The sequence below is a fragment of the Rhamphochromis longiceps genome, linkage group LG23 (assembly GCF_057381845.1).
Source record: "Rhamphochromis longiceps isolate RC_006_pf linkage group LG23, R_longiceps_female_GT1.1, whole genome shotgun sequence".
Lineage (NCBI taxonomy): Eukaryota > Metazoa > Chordata > Actinopteri > Cichliformes > Cichlidae > Rhamphochromis > Rhamphochromis longiceps.
In genome coordinates this window covers 41,783,569-41,801,349 of record NC_140578.1, presented here as the reverse complement: position 1 = coordinate 41,801,349, position 17,781 = coordinate 41,783,569, and the positions used below count along the sequence as shown (strand labels likewise).

General features: G+C 45.8%; 13 non-coding genes across 13 annotated transcripts; all 13 read left to right on the top strand.

Moving 5' to 3' along the window:
• Window positions 1–2,764: 2,764 nt before the first annotated feature.
• trnar-ccu (transfer RNA arginine (anticodon CCU)) lies at window positions 2,765–2,837 on the top strand. Its single transcript has one exon. It is a non-coding gene; the product is annotated as a tRNA-Arg (tRNA).
• A 748-nt stretch (window positions 2,838–3,585) lies between these two features.
• trnar-ccu (transfer RNA arginine (anticodon CCU)) lies at window positions 3,586–3,658 on the top strand. Its single transcript has one exon. It is a non-coding gene; the product is annotated as a tRNA-Arg (tRNA).
• Window positions 3,659–4,413: 755 nt separating this feature from the next.
• Window positions 4,414–4,486, top strand: trnar-ccu (transfer RNA arginine (anticodon CCU)). The gene has a single exon. It is a non-coding gene; the product is annotated as a tRNA-Arg (tRNA).
• Window positions 4,487–5,234: 748 nt separating this feature from the next.
• Window positions 5,235–5,307, top strand: trnar-ccu (transfer RNA arginine (anticodon CCU)). Its single transcript has one exon. It is a non-coding gene; the product is annotated as a tRNA-Arg (tRNA).
• Window positions 5,308–6,062: 755 nt separating this feature from the next.
• On the top strand, window positions 6,063–6,135 carry trnar-ccu (transfer RNA arginine (anticodon CCU)). The gene has a single exon. It is a non-coding gene; the product is annotated as a tRNA-Arg (tRNA).
• Window positions 6,136–9,870: 3,735 nt separating this feature from the next.
• trnar-ccu (transfer RNA arginine (anticodon CCU)) lies at window positions 9,871–9,943 on the top strand. The gene has a single exon. It is a non-coding gene; the product is annotated as a tRNA-Arg (tRNA).
• Window positions 9,944–10,693: 750 nt separating this feature from the next.
• Window positions 10,694–10,766, top strand: trnar-ccu (transfer RNA arginine (anticodon CCU)). Its single transcript has one exon. It is a non-coding gene; the product is annotated as a tRNA-Arg (tRNA).
• A 750-nt stretch (window positions 10,767–11,516) lies between these two features.
• trnar-ccu (transfer RNA arginine (anticodon CCU)) lies at window positions 11,517–11,589 on the top strand. Its single transcript has one exon. It is a non-coding gene; the product is annotated as a tRNA-Arg (tRNA).
• Window positions 11,590–12,339: 750 nt separating this feature from the next.
• On the top strand, window positions 12,340–12,412 carry trnar-ccu (transfer RNA arginine (anticodon CCU)). The gene has a single exon. It is a non-coding gene; the product is annotated as a tRNA-Arg (tRNA).
• Window positions 12,413–13,160: 748 nt separating this feature from the next.
• trnar-ccu (transfer RNA arginine (anticodon CCU)) lies at window positions 13,161–13,233 on the top strand. Its single transcript has one exon. It is a non-coding gene; the product is annotated as a tRNA-Arg (tRNA).
• Window positions 13,234–13,988: 755 nt separating this feature from the next.
• Window positions 13,989–14,061, top strand: trnar-ccu (transfer RNA arginine (anticodon CCU)). Its single transcript has one exon. It is a non-coding gene; the product is annotated as a tRNA-Arg (tRNA).
• Window positions 14,062–14,809: 748 nt separating this feature from the next.
• On the top strand, window positions 14,810–14,882 carry trnar-ccu (transfer RNA arginine (anticodon CCU)). The gene has a single exon. It is a non-coding gene; the product is annotated as a tRNA-Arg (tRNA).
• A 755-nt stretch (window positions 14,883–15,637) lies between these two features.
• On the top strand, window positions 15,638–15,710 carry trnar-ccu (transfer RNA arginine (anticodon CCU)). The gene has a single exon. It is a non-coding gene; the product is annotated as a tRNA-Arg (tRNA).
• The last annotated feature ends 2,071 nt before the right edge of the window (window positions 15,711–17,781 follow it).

The window sequence follows — 17,781 nt, the reverse complement described above, 5'->3', positions numbered from 1 at the left end:
GCGCCCTGTGGCCGAAGGCATCTCTGCGGGGACATCCTCTGAGTCAATAACCCCGCAAGACACAAGTGCCCACATAAGAGGTAAATTCAAAATAATACATGATGTGCATACATCCTTTCTTCACAGTCACCTTTGCAGTGCTACTCATTCATTTGATAAACTCTTTACCATAATGGATTATTTTGTAGTGAAGTTATTTTCCGACTGATTTTGCCTTCCCTCAGTCTTGGTTGTCTTTGAGAGCATAATGACAATGAAGTGTAAGGTGATTGGTATGTTTGTTAATTGCCATTTGGTCCCTTGTAAGTTATAAGTGACCTGTATAAACCTCATATTCTATCAGTTGATGGTGGTGGTGTACTGCATCTGGTGCAGCCTCCTGTTGAGCCAGACCAACATGCAGTTGTGAGTAATACTCCACAGATTATATGAGTTTACAGTAGAACAGCAATGTTGTTTATTTCTTTACTACAGGAAAATAATGAAGAAACATTGACAGCTGTTACAGAGGAGGAAGCAACAGAGACACTTTATGAGGTTTACATCTTTTAATACTTTGTGTACAGGAAATACAGGCGACCAATAAAGCCAGTTGAACAAAAAATCTGTTTATTCTTCTTTCAACATGTTGAGGTGATGGGTCAAAAGAAATGATTGTGACATATGGTGTCTCTGACTGCGCTTCCATCTTCTATGTCCGTGGGAGGGTCAGGATGTTCATGGTTTGGATCACTGCTGATGTCTGGTTCAGAAGGACAGTGTTCTCCTCTAATTGTGGCAATGTTGTGAAGAATCACACATGCCACAATAATGTCACATGCCCTTTCTGGGGTGACCCTGAGTCTTTGCAGGCACTGGAACCGGGCCTTAAGCATTCCGATAGTCATTTCAATTCTGGCTCTTGTCCTGCAATTAGCCAGATTATATCGCTGCTGTGGGCCCGGTTCAGGGTCAGGGTAAGGGGTAAGCAAATAGGGTAAACATGGATACCCCCTATCACCAAGCAAGTAGCCAGTGAACTCTCCTAAGACAGAAGGATACACTTCAGTTCAAATGTCCCTGAAGCAATTGGTCTTTATATATTTTACAGTATTCTCAACTCACCATGTCCAAATTTTGTGCTCAGTGTACATTCACGGAATATTTGTGAGTCATGGACAGAGCCTGGCCACTTGGCTTCCACATTTGTGATAATGTTGGCAGCATCACATATGATCTTCACAGTGCAGAGAACACAAATTAGCATCCATTACTATAATGAAATAATTTGTTAGTTTGAAATGCTACAGGGAACTATGTACCTGTACATTGATGCTGTGGAAAGACTTCCTGTTCACATAGTCTCCTTCATTTACTGAAGGAGCAATGATTGGAATGTGAGTGCCATCTATACAGCCAATCATGCCTGGGAACCCTGAAAATAAATGTAAAATTTAAGTAGTAGTTCAAGTATCACCACATCATAAATTAAGTTTTGGTCATCCTGATACCTGCAATTTTGTGGCATCCCTCTTTGATAAATCTTGTGGGTCTATGACCGGGGAACACCACAAATGAGTACAGGAGACGTTTCAGTGCAACTGTAACATTCCTGACTGCCCGACAGACGGTAGCCTTGGAAACGTGCTCAGCGTCACCAATATTATACAGAAAGCTCCCGTTTGCAAAAAACCGAAGTGCAATACAAATAATATGTAATGAACTGAGATCATGTCCGCGATGTGTCACATGCGTAATATATGGCCTGAGGATGTTATTCAAATAACTTATAGATTGTGCTGAGAAACGGTAACGTTCACACAGAAAATCATCAGGAAATGATAAAATGTCCAAACGCGCTCTGATCACTCTCTCCCGGCGGAGAGCTCTGCGGAGAATTTGGGCTTCACAATCTACTGGCTCTTCAAGGAAGGGGCACGCCATGTCCGACACTTCCTACTGTCAGGTTTCCGACAAAGGGGCGGAGACAGTCAGGGTTAGTTGTAGTAAACCTGCTAGGGGGCAGGTTAGCTTCACGGAGTGTGTCGTCATAGTGACTCACTGAGGCTTCATCTGAACTCGCTTTGTGAAACCGAAAACCCAGAGTTTTCGTTAACTCAGGGTATACTTACTCAGTTTTTCCACTAAACCGGCTTCCTGAAACAGGGCCCTGTTCCCCAAAAATGCAGACAAATAACCCTGTAGTACAGGCACCGAGTGAGTCAGTCATGTACCATAACTGCCCCCGATCACCAAAGGCAACTCCTTATGTGTACATAGAGCCTAGCACAGGGACTCCAACTCCAGTCCTGGAGAACTACTTTTTTTCTTATTTAGCTTTGAGATGCATCCTTGTTCTGACACACCTGAATCAAATGAATGGCTTGTTGTCAGGCCTTTGCCAAACTTGATTCCATGCTGAAGAGCTAATTCAGGCATTTGATCCAGCTGTATTTGAGCACGTCACACATGCTCCTGCTACTCCCCCTCTTTTAGTGGAACTAGATTCAGTGATTCAAATCGTTGGTACTCTCTGGTCTTCATGTGTTTTCACAAGTCTCAACAGACAACATAAACGCCCCCAAATAAAGTGGAGCAATAAGCACAGCGTGTTGGCTGGCCAGAGTTCTGGACACTGAGTTGCCCAGAGTGTAATTTATTTTCTCAGCGTTTCTCAAATGTTCTTAAATACAGCTTCATCTTTGAACTAAAAACCAGCTTGAAACCATGGCTCTCACTCGAACCCCGAAACAACCTCCAAAGAAAGGAAGTCAAGAGCTCATCTGCCCCGGTGGCCTAATGGATAAGGCACTGGCCTCCTAAGCCAGGGATTGTGGGTTCGAGTCCCATCTGGGGTGCTGTCCAGCAGAGTGGCGCAGCGGAAGCGTGCTGGGCCCATAACCCAGAGGTCGATGGATCGAAACCATCCTCTGCTATGTGTTTTGGATGGCCCGATTCTCTGAACTGTGTCCAAAAACAGACAACACTCAGGTCCTGTTCCCCAAAAATGCAGACAAGTAACCCTGTAGTACAGGCACCGAATGAGTCAGTCATGTACCATAACTACCCCCGATCACCAAAGGCGACTCCTTATGTGTACATAGAGCCTAGCACAGGGACTCCAACTCCAGTCCTGGAGAACTACTTTTTTTCTTTAGCTTTTAGACGCATCCTTGTTCTGACACACCTGAATCAAATGAATGGCTTGTTGTCAGGCCTTTGTCAAACTTGATGCCATGCTGAAGAGCTAATTCAAGCATTTGATCCAGCTGTGTTTGAGCACGTCACACATGCTCCTGCTACTCCCCCTCTTTTAGTGGAACTAGATTCAGTGATTCAAATCATTGGTACTCTCTGGTCTTCATGTGGTTTCACAAGTCTCAACAGACAACATAAACGTCCCCAAATAAAGTGGAGCAATAAGCACAGCGTGTTGGCTGGCCAGCGTTCTGGACACTGAGTTGCCCAGAGTGTAATTTATTTTCTCAGCGTTTCTCAAATGTTCTTAAATACAGCTTCATCTTTGAACTAAAAACCAGCTTGAAACCATGGCTCTCACTCGAACCCCGAAACAACCTCCAAAGAAAGGAAGTTAAGGAATCATCTGCCCCGGTGGCCTAATGGATAAGGCACTGGCCTCCTAAGCCAGGGATTGTGGGTTTGAGTCCCATCTGGGGTGCTGTCCAGCAGAGTGGCGCAGCGGAAGCGTGCTGGGCCCATAACCCAGAGGTCGATGGATCGAAACCATCCTCTGCTATGTGTTTTGGATGGCCCGATTCTCTGAACTGTGTCCAAAAACAGACGACAGTCAGGTCCTGTTCCCCCCAAAAATGCAGACAAGTAACCCTGTAGTACAGGCACCGAGTGAGTCAGTCATGTACGATAACTGCCCCCGATCACCAAAGTCCACTTCTTATGTCTACATAGAGTCTAGCACAGGGATTCCAAGTCCAGTCCTGGAGAGGCACTGTTCTTTTTTTCTTTAGCTTTTAGACGCATCCTTGTTCTGACACACCTGAATCAAATGAATGGCTTGTTGTCAGGCCTTTGCCAAACTTGATGCCATGCTGAAGAGCTAATTCAGGCATTTGATCCAGCTGTGTTTGAGCACGTCACACATGCTCCTGCTACTCCCCCTCTTTTAGTGGAACTAGATTCAGTGATTCAAATCGTTGGTACTCTCTGGTCTTCATGTGGTTTCACAAGTCTCAACAGACAACATAAACGCCCCCAAATAAAGTGGAGCAATAAGTACAGCGTGTTGGCTGGCCATAGTTCTGGACACTGAGTTGCCCAGAGTGTAAATTATTTTCTCAGCGTTTCTCAAATGTTCTTAAATACAGCTTCATCTTTGAACTAAAAACCAGCTTGAAACCATGGCTCTCACTCGAACCCCGAAACAACCTCCAAAGAAAGGAAGTCAAGAGCTCATCTGCCCCGGTGGCCTAATGGATAAGGCACTGGCCTCCTAAGCCAGGGATTGTGGGTTCGAGTCCCATCTGGGGTGCTGTCCAGCAGAGTGGCGCAGCGGAAGCGTGCTGGGCCCATAACCCAGAGGTCGATGGATCGAAACCATCCTCTGCTATGTGTTTTGGATGGCCCGATTCTCTGAACTGTGTCCAAAAACAGACAACACTCAGGTCCTGTTCCCCAAAAATGCAGACAAGTAACCCTGTAGTACAGGCACCGAATGAGTCAGTCATGTACCATAACTACCCCCGATCACCAAAGGCGACTCCTTATGTGTACATAGAGCCTAGCACAGGGACTCCAACTCCAGTCCTGGAGAACTACTTTTTTTCTTTAGCTTTTAGACGCATCCTTGTTCTGACACACCTCAATCAAATGAATGGCTTGTTGTCAGGCCTTTGTCAAACTTGATGCCATGCTGAAGAGCTAATTCAAGCATTTGATCCAGCTGTGTTTGAGCACGTCACACATGCTCCTGCTACTCCCCCTCTTTTAGTGGAACTAGATTCAGTGATTCAAATCGTTGGTACTCTCTGGTCTTCATGTGTTTTCACAAGTCTCAACAGACAACATAAACGCCCCCAAATAAAGTGGAGCAATAAGCACAGCGTGTTGGCTGGCCAGAGTTCTGGACACTGAGTTGCCCAGAGTGTAATTTATTTTCTCAGCGTTTCTCAAATGTTCTTAAATACAGCTTCATCTTTGAACTAAAAACCAGCTTGAAACCATGGCTCTCACTCGAACCCCGAAACAACCTCCAAAGAAAGGAAGTCAAGGAATCATCTGCCCCGGTGGCCTAATGGATAAGGCACTGGCCTCCTAAGCCAGGGATTGTGGGTTCAAGTCCCATCTGGGGTGCTGTCCAGCAGAGTGGCGCAGCGGAAGCGTGCTGGGCCCATAACCCAGAGGTCGATGGATCGAAACCATCCTCTGCTATGTGTTTTGGATGGCCCGATTCTCTGAACTGTGTCCAAAAACAGACGACAGTCAGGTCCTGTTCCCCCCAAAAATGCAGACAAGTAACCCTGTAGTACAGGCACCGAGTGAGTCAGTCATGTACGATAACTGCCCCCGATCACCAAAGGCCACTTCTTATGTCTACATAGAGCCTAGCACAGGGATTCCAAGTCCAGTCCTGGAGAGGCACTGTTCTTTTTTTCTTTAGCTTTTAGATGCATCCTTGTTCTGACACACCTGAATCAAATGAATGGCTTGTTGTCAGGCCTTTGCCAAACTTGATGCCATGCTGAAGAGCTAATTCAGGCATTTGATCCAGCTGTGTTTGAGCACGTCACACATGCTCCTGCTACTCCCCCTCTTTTAGTGGAACTAGATTCAGTGATTCAAATCGTTGGTACTCTCTGGTCTTCATGTGGTTTCACAAGTCTCAACAGACAACATAAACGCCCCCAAATAAAGTGGAGCAATAAGTACAGCGTGTTGGCTGGCCAGCGTTCTGGACACTGAGTTGCCCAGAGTGTAATTTATTTTCTCAGCGTTTCTCAAATGTTCTTAAATACAGCTTCATCTTTGAACTAAAAACCAGCTTGAAACCATGGCTCTCACTCGAACCCCGAAACAACCTCCAAAGAAAGGAAGTCAAGAGCTCATCTTCCCCGGTGGCCTAATGGATAAGGCACTGGCCTCCTAAGCCAGGGATTGTGGGTTCGAGTCCCATCTGGGGTGCGGTCCAGCAGAGTGGCGCAGCGGAAGCGTGCTGGGCCCATAACCCAGAGGTCGATGGATCGAAACCATCCTCTGCTATGTGTTTTGGATGGCCCGATTCTCTGAACTGTGTCCAAAAACAGACGACACTCAGGTCCAGGGCCCTGTTTCAGGAAGCCGGTTTAGAAAACTCAGAGTGAAAAACGATACTCAGGGTTGAGTAACCCCGAACTGTCCAACTCGGAATATTCGGTTTCAGAAAGGCTGATAACAATTAGTTCAGTCAACGCGGAGTTGCTTTAACCCCAAGTGAAGCGCGCGGACGAGGATACATAATGCCCTGATAAGCGGAGCACAGATTAAGCGAGTCACCATGGAGACGGAGGGAAAGAAGGCGCGGTCAATGTATTTCACAGCGCTTGAGGCCGAAATTCTGATGGCAGCATATGCCGATAACATGCAAATTCCGCGGAAAAAAGTAACACAGCCACAGCTGCAAAAGAAAGGGAGCATGCATGGCAAAACATAGCCGACAGAGTCAATGCGTGAGTGTTAATCTAAACATTGATCTAGGGATTTCCACCCATTTAACACGTTATTTTATTTGTTATTTTATACATTTTATTTTGTGATGTGATGTGAGCGCAGGTGCAACCCAACAGGCCCCAAACGTTCCTGGCAGCAAGTAAAAATAAAATATAAAAATATAGTCCAAACAGGTAAGGTGTAATTGTATTATGAGCCATAGTGCTTGGTCTGTTTGTCCCATGTAAATCAATTGCAGTTAGAGGCTACATTAATTTTCTTTCTGTAAGCACTTATTGAAATTATCTGAGCACATTACAAGTACATATTTGCTTACTCTGTATGCTCAAATGTGACCCGTTATAGCCAACAGAAAAAAAGCGGAGGCCCGAAAAACAGGTGGGGGTCCTCCACCACTCACAGAGGCTGAGCAGTTGCCCTCAGCCAAAACAGTGGGCGCCCTGTGGCCGAAGGCATCTCTGCGGGGACATCCTCTGAGTCAATAACCCCGCAAGACACAAGTGCCCACATAAGAGGTAAATTCAAAATAATACATGATGTGCATACATCCTTTCTTCACAGTCACCTTTGCAGTGCTACTCATTCATTTGATAAACTCTTTACCATAATGGATTATTTTGTAGTGAAGTTATTTTCCGACTGATTTTGCCTTCCCTCAGTCTTGGTTGTCTTTGAGAGCATAATGACAATGAAGTGTAAGGTGATTGGTATGTTTGTTAATTGCCATTTGGTCCCTTGTAAGTTATAAGTGACCTGTATAAACCTCATATTCTATCAGTTGATGGTGGTGGTGTACTGCATCTGGTGCAGCCTCCTGTTGAGCCAGACCAACATGCAGTTGTGAGTAATACTCCACAGATTATATGAGTTTACAGTAGAACAGCAATGTTGTTTATTTCTTTACTACAGGAAAATAATGAAGAAACATTGACAGCTGTTACAGAGGAGGAAGCAACAGAGACACTTTATGAGGTTTACATCTTTTAATACTTTGTGTACAGGAAATACAGGCGACCAATAAAGCCAGTTGAACAAAAAATCTGTTTATTCTTCTTTCAACATGTTGAGGTGATGGGTCAAAAGAAATGATTGTGACATATGGTGTCTCTGACTGCGCTTCCATCTTCTATGTCCGTGGGAGGGTCAGGATGTTCATGGTTTGGATCACTGCTGATGTCTGGTTCAGAAGGACAGTGTTCTCCTCTAATTGTGGCAATGTTGTGAAGAATCACACATGCCACAATAATGTCACATGCCCTTTCTGGGGTGACCCTGAGTCTTTGCAGGCACTGGAACCGGGCCTTAAGCATTCCGATAGTCATTTCAATTCTGGCTCTTGTCCTGCAATTAGCCAGATTATATCGCTGCTGTGGGCCCGGTTCAGGGTCAGGGTAAGGGGTAAGCAAATAGGGTAAACATGGATACCCCCTATCACCAAGCAAGTAGCCAGTGAACTCTCCTAAGACAGAAGGATACACTTCAGTTCAAATGTCCCTGAAGCAATTGGTCTTTATATATTTTACAGTATTCTCAACTCACCATGTCCAAATTTTGTGCTCAGTGTACATTCACGGAATATTTGTGAGTCATGGACAGAGCCTGGCCACTTGGCTTCCACATTTGTGATAATGTTGGCAGCATCACATATGATCTTCACAGTGCAGAGAACACAAATTAGCATCCATTACTATAATGAAATAATTTGTTAGTTTGAAATGCTACAGGGAACTATGTACCTGTACATTGATGCTGTGGAAAGACTTCCTGTTCACATAGTCTCCTTCATTTACTGAAGGAGCAATGATTGGAATGTGAGTGCCATCTATACAGCCAATCATGCCTGGGAACCCTGAAAATAAATGTAAAATTTAAGTAGTAGTTCAAGTATCACCACATCATAAATTAAGTTTTGGTCATCCTGATACCTGCAATTTTGTGGCATCCCTCTTTGATAAATCTTGTGGGTCTATGACCGGGGAACACCACAAATGAGTACAGGAGACGTTTCAGTGCAACTGTAACATTCCTGACTGCCCGACAGACGGTAGCCTTGGAAACGTGCTCAGCGTCACCAATATTATACAGAAAGCTCCCGTTTGCAAAAAACCGAAGTGCAATACAAATAATATGTAATGAACTGAGATCATGTCCGCGATGTGTCACATGCGTAATATATGGCCTGAGGATGTTATTCAAATAACTTATAGATTGTGCTGAGAAACGGTAACGTTCACACAGAAAATCATCAGGAAATGATAAAATGTCCAAACGCGCTCTGATCACTCTCTCCCGGCGGAGAGCTCTGCGGAGAATTTGGGCTTCACAATCTACTGGCTCTTCAAGGAAGGGGCACGCCATGTCCGACACTTCCTACTGTCAGGTTTCCGACAAAGGGGCGGAGACAGTCAGGGTTAGTTGTAGTAAACCTGCTAGGGGGCAGGTTAGCTTCACGGAGTGTGTCGTCATAGTGACTCACTGAGGCTTCATCTGAACTCGCTTTGTGAAACCGAAAACCCAGAGTTTTCGTTAACTCAGGGTATACTTACTCAGTTTTTCCACTAAACCGGCTTCCTGAAACAGGGCCCTGTTCCCCAAAAATGCAGACAAATAACCCTGTAGTACAGGCACCGAGTGAGTCAGTCATGTACCATAACTGCCCCCGATCACCAAAGGCAACTCCTTATGTGTACATAGAGCCTAGCACAGGGACTCCAACTCCAGTCCTGGAGAACTACTTTTTTTCTTATTTAGCTTTGAGATGCATCCTTGTTCTGACACACCTGAATCAAATGAATGGCTTGTTGTCAGGCCTTTGCCAAACTTGATTCCATGCTGAAGAGCTAATTCAGGCATTTGATCCAGCTGTATTTGAGCACGTCACACATGCTCCTGCTACTCCCCCTCTTTTAGTGGAACTAGATTCAGTGATTCAAATCGTTGGTACTCTCTGGTCTTCATGTGTTTTCACAAGTCTCAACAGACAACATAAACGCCCCCAAATAAAGTGGAGCAATAAGCACAGCGTGTTGGCTGGCCAGAGTTCTGGACACTGAGTTGCCCAGAGTGTATACAGAGTGTAATTTATTTTCTCAGCGTTTCTCAAATGTTCTTAAATACAGCTTCATCTTTGAACTAAAAACCAGCTTGAAACCATGGCTCTCACTCGAACCCCGAAACAACCTCCAAAGAAAGGAAGTCAAGAGCTCATCTGCCCCGGTGGCCTAATGGATAAGGCACTGGCCTCCTAAGCCAGGGATTGTGGGTTTGAGTCCCATCTGGGGTGCTGTCCAGCAGAGTGGCGCAGCGGAAGCGTGCTGGGCCCATAACCCAGAGGTTGATGGATCGAAACCATCCTCTGCTATGTGTTTTGGATGGCCCGATTCTCTGAACTGTGTCCAAAAACAGACAACACTCAGGTCCTGTTCCCCCCAAAAATGCAGACAAGTAACCCTGTAGTACAGGCACCGAATGAGTCAGTCATGTACCATAACTGCCCCCGATCACCAAAGGCGACTCCTTATGTGTACATAGAGCCTAGCACAGGGACTCCAACTCCAGTCCTGGAGAACTACTTTTTTTCTTTAGCTTTTAGACGCATCCTTGTTCTGACACACCTCAATCAAATGAATGGCTTGTTGTCAGGCCTTTGTCAAACTTGATGCCATGCTGAAGAGCTAATTCAAGCATTTGATCCAGCTGTGTTTGAGCACGTCACACATGCTCCTGCTACTCCCCCTCTTTTAGTGGAACTAGATTCAGTGATTCAAATCGTTGGTACTCTCTGGTCTTCATGTGGTTTCACAAGTCTCAACAGACAACATAAACGCCCCCAAATAAAGTGGAGCAATAAGTACAGCGTGTTGGCTGGCCAGCGTTCTGGACACTGAGTTGCCCAGAGTGTAATTTATTTTCTCAGCGTTTCTCAAATGTTCTTAAATACAGCTTCATCTTTGAACTAAAAACCAGCTTGAAACCATGGCTCTCACTCGAACCCCGAAACAACCTCCAAAGAAAGGAAGTCAAGGAATCATCTGCCCCGGTGGCCTAATGGATAAGGCACTGGCCTCCTAAGCCAGGGATTGTGGGTTCGAGTCCCATCTGGGGTGCTGTCCAGCAGAGTGGCGCAGCGGAAGCGTGCTGGGCCCATAACCCAGAGGTCGATGGATCGAAACCATCCTCTGCTATGTGTTTTGGATGGCCCGATTCTCTGAACTGTGTCCAAAAACAGACAACACTCAGGTCCTGTTCCCCCCAAAAATGCAGACAAGTAACCCTGTAGTACAGGCACCGAATGAGTCAGTCATGTACCATAACTGCCCCCGATCACCAAAGGCGACTCCTTATGTGTACATAGAGCCTAGCACAGGGACTCCAACTCCAGTCCTGGAGAACTACTTTTTTTCTTTAGCTTTTAGACGCATCCTTGTTCTGACACACCTCAATCAAATGAATGGCTTGTTGTCAGGCCTTTGTCAAACTTGATGCCATGCTGAAGAGCTAATTCAAGCATTTGATCCAGCTGTGTTTGAGCACGTCACACATGCTCCTGCTACTCCCCCTCTTTTAGTGGAACTAGATTCAGTGATTCAAATCGTTGGTACTCTCTGGTCTTCATGTGGTTTCACAAGTCTCAACAGACAACATAAACGCCCCCAAATAAAGTGGAGCAATAAGTACAGCGTGTTGGCTGGCCAGCGTTCTGGACACTGAGTTGCCCAGAGTGTAATTTATTTTCTCAGCGTTTCTCAAATGTTCTTAAATACAGCTTCATCTTTGAACTAAAAACCAGCTTGAAACCATGGCTCTCACTCGAACCCCGAAACAACCTCCAAAGAAAGGAAGTCAAGAGCTCATCTGCCCCGGTGGCCTAATGGATAAGGCACTGGCCTCCTAAGCCAGGGATTGTGGGTTCGAGTCCCATCTGGGGTGCTGTCCAGCAGAGTGGCGCAGCGGAAGCGTGCTGGGCCCATAACCCAGAGGTCGATGGATCGAAACCATCCTCTGCTATGTGTTTTGGATGGCCCGATTCTCTGAACTGTGTCCAAAAACAGACAACAGTCAGGTCCTGTTCCCCCCAAAAATGCAGACAAGTAACCCTGTAGTACAGGCACCGAATGAGTCAGTCATGTACCATAACTGCCCCCGATCACCAAAGGCGACTCCTTATGTGTACATAGAGCCTAGCACAGGGACTCCAACTCCAGTCCTGGAGAACTACTTTTTTTCTTTAGCTTTTAGACGCATCCTTGTTCTGACACACCTCAATCAAATGAATGGCTTGTTGTCAGGCCTTTGTCAAACTTGATGCCATGCTGAAGAGCTAATTCAAGCATTTGATCCAGCTGTGTTTGAGCACGTCACACATGCTCCTGCTACTCCCCCTCTTTTAGTGGAACTAGATTCAGTGATTCAAATCGTTGGTACTCTCTGGTCTTCATGTGGTTTCACAAGTCTCAACAGACAACATAAACGCCCCCAAATAAAGTGGAGCAATAAGTACAGCGTGTTGGCTGGCCAGCGTTCTGGACACTGAGTTGCCCAGAGTGTAATTTATTTTCTCAGCGTTTCTCAAATGTTCTTAAATACAGCTTCATCTTTGAACTAAAAACCAGCTTGAAACCATGGCTCTCACTCGAACCCCGAAACAACCTCCAAAGAAAGGAAGTCAAGAGATCATCTGCCCCGGTGGCCTAATGGATAAGGCACTGGCCTCCTAAGCCAGGGATTGTGGGTTCGAGTCCCATCTGGGGTGCTGTCCAGCAGAGTGGCGCAGCGGAAGCGTGCTGGGCCCATAACCCAGAGGTCGATGGATCGAAACCATCCTCTGCTATGTGTTTTGGATGGCCCGATTCACTGAACTGTGTCCAAAAACAGACAACACTCAGGTCCTGTTCCCCAAAAATGCAGACAAGTAACCCTGTAGTACAGGCACCGAATGAGTCAGTCATGTACCATAACTGCCCCCGATCACCAAAGGCGACTCCTTATGTGTACATAGAGCCTAGCACAGGGACTCCAACTCCAGTCCTGGAGAACTACTTTTTTTCTTTAGCTTTTAGACGCATCCTTGTTCTGACACACCTCAATCAAATGAATGGCTTGTTGTCAGGCCTTTGTCAAACTTGATGCCATGCTGAAGAGCTAATTCAAGCATTTGATCCAGCTGTGTTTGAGCACGTCACACATGCTCCTGCTACTCCCCCTCTTTTAGTGGAACTAGATTCAGTGATTCAAATCGTTGGTACTCTCTGGTCTTCATGTGGTTTCACAAGTCTCAACAGACAACATAAACGCCCCCAAATAAAGTGGAGCAATAAGTACAGCGTGTTGGCTGGCCAGCGTTCTGGACACTGAGTTGCCCAGAGTGTAATTTATTTTCTCAGCGTTTCTCAAATGTTCTTAAATACAGCTTCATCTTTGAACTAAAAACCAGCTTGAAACCATGGCTCTCACTCGAACCCCGAAACAACCTCCAAAGAAAGGAAGTCAAGGAATCATCTGCCCCGGTGGCCTAATGGATAAGGCACTGGCCTCCTAAGCCAGGGATTGTGGGTTCAAGTCCCATCTGGGGTGCTGTCCAGCAGAGTGGCGCAGCGGAAGCGTGCTGGGCCCATAACCCAGAGGTCGATGGATCGAAACCATCCTCTGCTATGTGTTTTGGATGGCCCGATTCTCTGAACTGTGTCCAAAAACAGACGACAGTCAGGTCCTGTTCCCCCCAAAAATGCAGACAAGTAACCCTGTAGTACAGGCACCGAGTGAGTCAGTCATGTACGATAACTGCCCCCGATCACCAAAGGCCACTTCTTATGTCTACATAGAGCCTAGCACAGGGATTCCAAGTCCAGTCCTGGAGAGGCACTGTTCTTTTTTTCTTTAGCTTTTAGACGCATCCTTGTTCTGACACACCTGAATCAAATGAATGGCTTGTTGTCAGGCCTTTGCCAAACTTGATGCCATGCTGAAGAGCTAATTCAGGCATTTGATCCAGCTGTGTTTGAGCACGTCACACATGCTCCTGCTACTCCCCCTCTTTTAGTGGAACTAGATTCAGTGATTCAAATCGTTGGTACTCTCTGGTCTTCATGTGGTTTCACAAGTCTCAACAGACAACATAAACGCCCCCAAATAAAGTGGAGCAATAAGTACAGCGTGTTGGCTGGCCAGCGTTCTGGACACTGAGTTGCCCAGAGTGTAATTTATTTTCTCAGCGTTTCTCAAATGTTCTTAAATACAGCTTCATCTTTGAACTAAAAACCAGCTTGAAACCATGGCTCTCACTCGAACCCCGAAACAACCTCCAAAGAAAGGAAGTCAAGAGCTCATCTTCCCCGGTGGCCTAATGGATAAGGCACTGGCCTCCTAAGCCAGGGATTGTGGGTTCGAGTCCCATCTGGGGTGCTGTCCAGCAGAGTGGCGCAGCGGAAGCGTGCTGGGCCCATAACCCAGAGGTCGATGGATCGAAACCATCCTCTGCTATGTGTTTTGGATGGCCCGATTCTCTGAACTGTGTCCAAAAACAGACAACACTCAGGTCCTGTTCCCCAAAAATGCAGACAAGTAACCCTGTAGTACAGGCACCGAATGAGTCAGTCATGTACCATAACTGCCCCCGATCACCAAAGGCGACTCCTTATGTGTACATAGAGCCTAGCACAGGGACTCCAACTCCAGTCCTGGAGAACTACTTTTTTTCTTTAGCTTTTAGACGCATCCTTGTTCTGACACACCTGAATCAAATGAATGGCTTGTTGTCAGGCCTTTGTCAAACTTGATGCCATGCTGAAGAGCTAATTCAAGCATTTGATCCAGCTGTGTTTGAGCACGTCACACATGCTCCTGCTACTCCCCCTCTTTTAGTGGAACTAGATTCAGTGATTCAAATCGTTGGTACTCTCTGGTCTTCATGTGGTTTCACAAGTCTCAACAGACAACATAAACGCCCCCAAATAAAGTGGAGCAATAAGTACAGCGTGTTGGCTGGCCAGCGTTCTGGACACTGAGTTGCCCAGAGTGTAATTTATTTTCTCAGCGTTTCTCAAATGTTCTTAAATACAGCTTCATCTTTGAACTAAAAACCAGCTTGAAACCATGGCTCTCACTCGAACCCCGAAACAACCTCCAAAGAAAGGAAGTCAAGGAATCATCTGCCCCGGTGGCCTAATGGATAAGGCACTGGCCTCCTAAGCCAGGGATTGTGGGTTCAAGTCCCATCTGGGGTGCTGTCCAGCAGAGTGGCGCAGCGGAAGCGTGCTGGGCCCATAACCCAGAGGTCGATGGATCGAAACCATCCTCTGCTATGTGTTTTGGATGGCCCGATTCTCTGAACTGTGTCCAAAAACAGACGACAGTCAGGTCCTGTTCCCCCCAAAAATGCAGACAAGTAACCCTGTAGTACAGGCACCGAGTGAGTCAGTCATGTACGATAACTGCCCCCGATCACCAAAGGCCACTTCTTATGTCTACATAGAGCCTAGCACAGGGATTCCAAGTCCAGTCCTGGAGAGGCACTGTTCTTTTTTTCTTTAGCTTTTAGATGCATCCTTGTTCTGACACACCTGAATCAAATGAATGGCTTGTTGTCAGGCCTTTGCCAAACTTGATGCCATGCTGAAGAGCTAATTCAGGCATTTGATCCAGCTGTGTTTGAGCACGTCACACATGCTCCTGCTACTCCCCCTCTTTTAGTGGAACTAGATTCAGTGATTCAAATCGTTGGTACTCTCTGGTCTTCATGTGGTTTCACAAGTCTCAACAGACAACATAAACGCCCCCAAATAAAGTGGAGCAATAAGTACAGCGTGTTGGCTGGCCAGCGTTCTGGACACTGAGTTGCCCAGAGTGTAATTTATTTTCTCAGCGTTTCTCAAATGTTCTTAAATACAGCTTCATCTTTGAACTAAAAACCAGCTTGAAACCATGGCTCTCACTCGAACCCCGAAACAACCTCCAAAGAAAGGAAGTCAAGAGCTCATCTGCCCCGGTGGCCTAATGGATAAGGCACTGGCCTCCTAAGCCAGGGATTGTGGGTTCGAGTCCCATCTGGGGTGCGGTCCAGCAGAGTGGCGCAGCGGAAGCGTGCTGGGCCCATAACCCAGAGGTCGATGGATCGAAACCATCCTCTGCTATGTGTTTTGGATGGCCCGATTCTCTGAACTGTGTCCAAAAACAGACGACACTCAGGTCCAGGGCCCTGTTTCAGGAAGCCGGTTTAGAAAACTCAGAGTGAAAAACGATACTCAGGGTTGAGTAACCCCGAACTGTCCAACTCGGAATATTCGGTTTCAGAAAGGCTGATAACAATTAGTTCAGTCAACGCGGAGTTGCTTTAACCCCAAGTGAAGCGCGCGGACGAGGATACATAATGCCCTGATAAGCGGAGCACAGATTAAGCGAGTCACCATGGAGACGGAGGTAAAGAAGGCGCGGTCAATGTATTTCACAGCGCTTGAGGCCGAAATTCTGATGGCAGCATATGCCGATAACATGCAAATTCCGCGGAAAAAAGTAACACAGCCACAGCTGCAAAAGAAAGGGAGCATGCATGGCAAAACATAGCCGACAGAGTCAATGCGTGAGTGTTAATCTAAACATTGATCTAGGGATTTCCACCCATTTAACACGTTATTTTATTTGTTATTTTATACATTTTATTTTGTGATGTGATGTGAGCGCAGGTGCAACCCAACAGGCCCCAAACGTTCCTGGCAGCAAGTAAAAATAAAATATAAAAATATAGTCCAAACAGGTAAGGTGTAATTGTATTATGAGCCATAGTGCTTGGTCTGTTTGTCCCATGTAAATCAATTGCAGTTAGAGGCTACATTAATTTTCTTTCTGTAAGCACTTATTGAAATTATCTGAGCACATTACAAGTACATATTTGCTTACTCTGTATGCTCAAATGTGACCCGTTATAGCCAACAGAAAAAAAGCGGAGGCCCGAAAAACAGGTGGGGGTCCTCCACCACTCACAGAGGCTGAGCAGTTGCCCTCAGCCAAAACAGTGGGCGCCCTGTGGCCGAAGGCATCTCTGCGGGGACATCCTCTGAGTCAATAACCCCGCAAGACACAAGTGCCCACATAAGAGGTAAATTCAAAATAATACATGATGTGCATACATCCTTTCTTCACAGTCACCTTTGCAGTGCTACTCATTCATTTGATAAACTCTTTACCATAATGGATTATTTTGTAGTGAAGTTATTTTCCGACTGATTTTGCCTTCCCTCAGTCTTGGTTGTCTTTGAGAGCATAATGACAATGAAGTGTAAGGTGATTGGTATGTTTGTTAATTGCCATTTGGTCCCTTGTAAGTTATAAGTGACCTGTATAAACCTCATATTCTATCAGTTGATGGTGGTGGTGTACTGCATCTGGTGCAGCCTCCTGTTGAGCCAGACCAACATGCAGTTGTGAGTAATACTCCACAGATTATATGAGTTTACAGTAGAACAGCAATGTTGTTTATTTCTTTACTACAGGAAAATAATGAAGAAACATTGACAGCTGTTACAGAGGAGGAAGCAACAGAGACACTTTATGAGGTTTACATCTTTTAATACTTTGTGTACAGGAAATACAGGCGACCAATAAAGCCAGTTGAACAAAAAATCTGTTTATTCTTCTTTCAACATGTTGAGGTGATGGGTCAAAAGAAATGATTGTGACATATGGTGTCTCTGACTGCGCTTCCATCTTCTATGTCCGTGGGAGGGTCAGGATGTTCATGGTTTGGATCACTGCTGATGTCTGGTTCAGAAGGACAGTGTTCTCCTCTAATTGTGGCAATGTTGTGAAGAATCACACATGCCACAATAATGTCACATGCCCTTTCTGGGGTGACCCTGAGTCTTTGCAGGCACTGGAACCGGGCCTTAAGCATTCCGATAGTCATTTCAATTCTGGCTCTTGTCCTGCAATTAGCCAGATTATATCGCTGCTGTGGGCCCGGTTCAGGGTCAGGGTAAGGGGTAAGCAAATAGGGTAAACATGGATACCCCCTATCACCAAGCAAGTAGCCAGTGAACTCTCCTAAGACAGAAGGATACACTTCAGTTCAAATGTCCCTGAAGCAATTGGTCTTTATATATTTTACAGTATTCTCAACTCACCATGTCC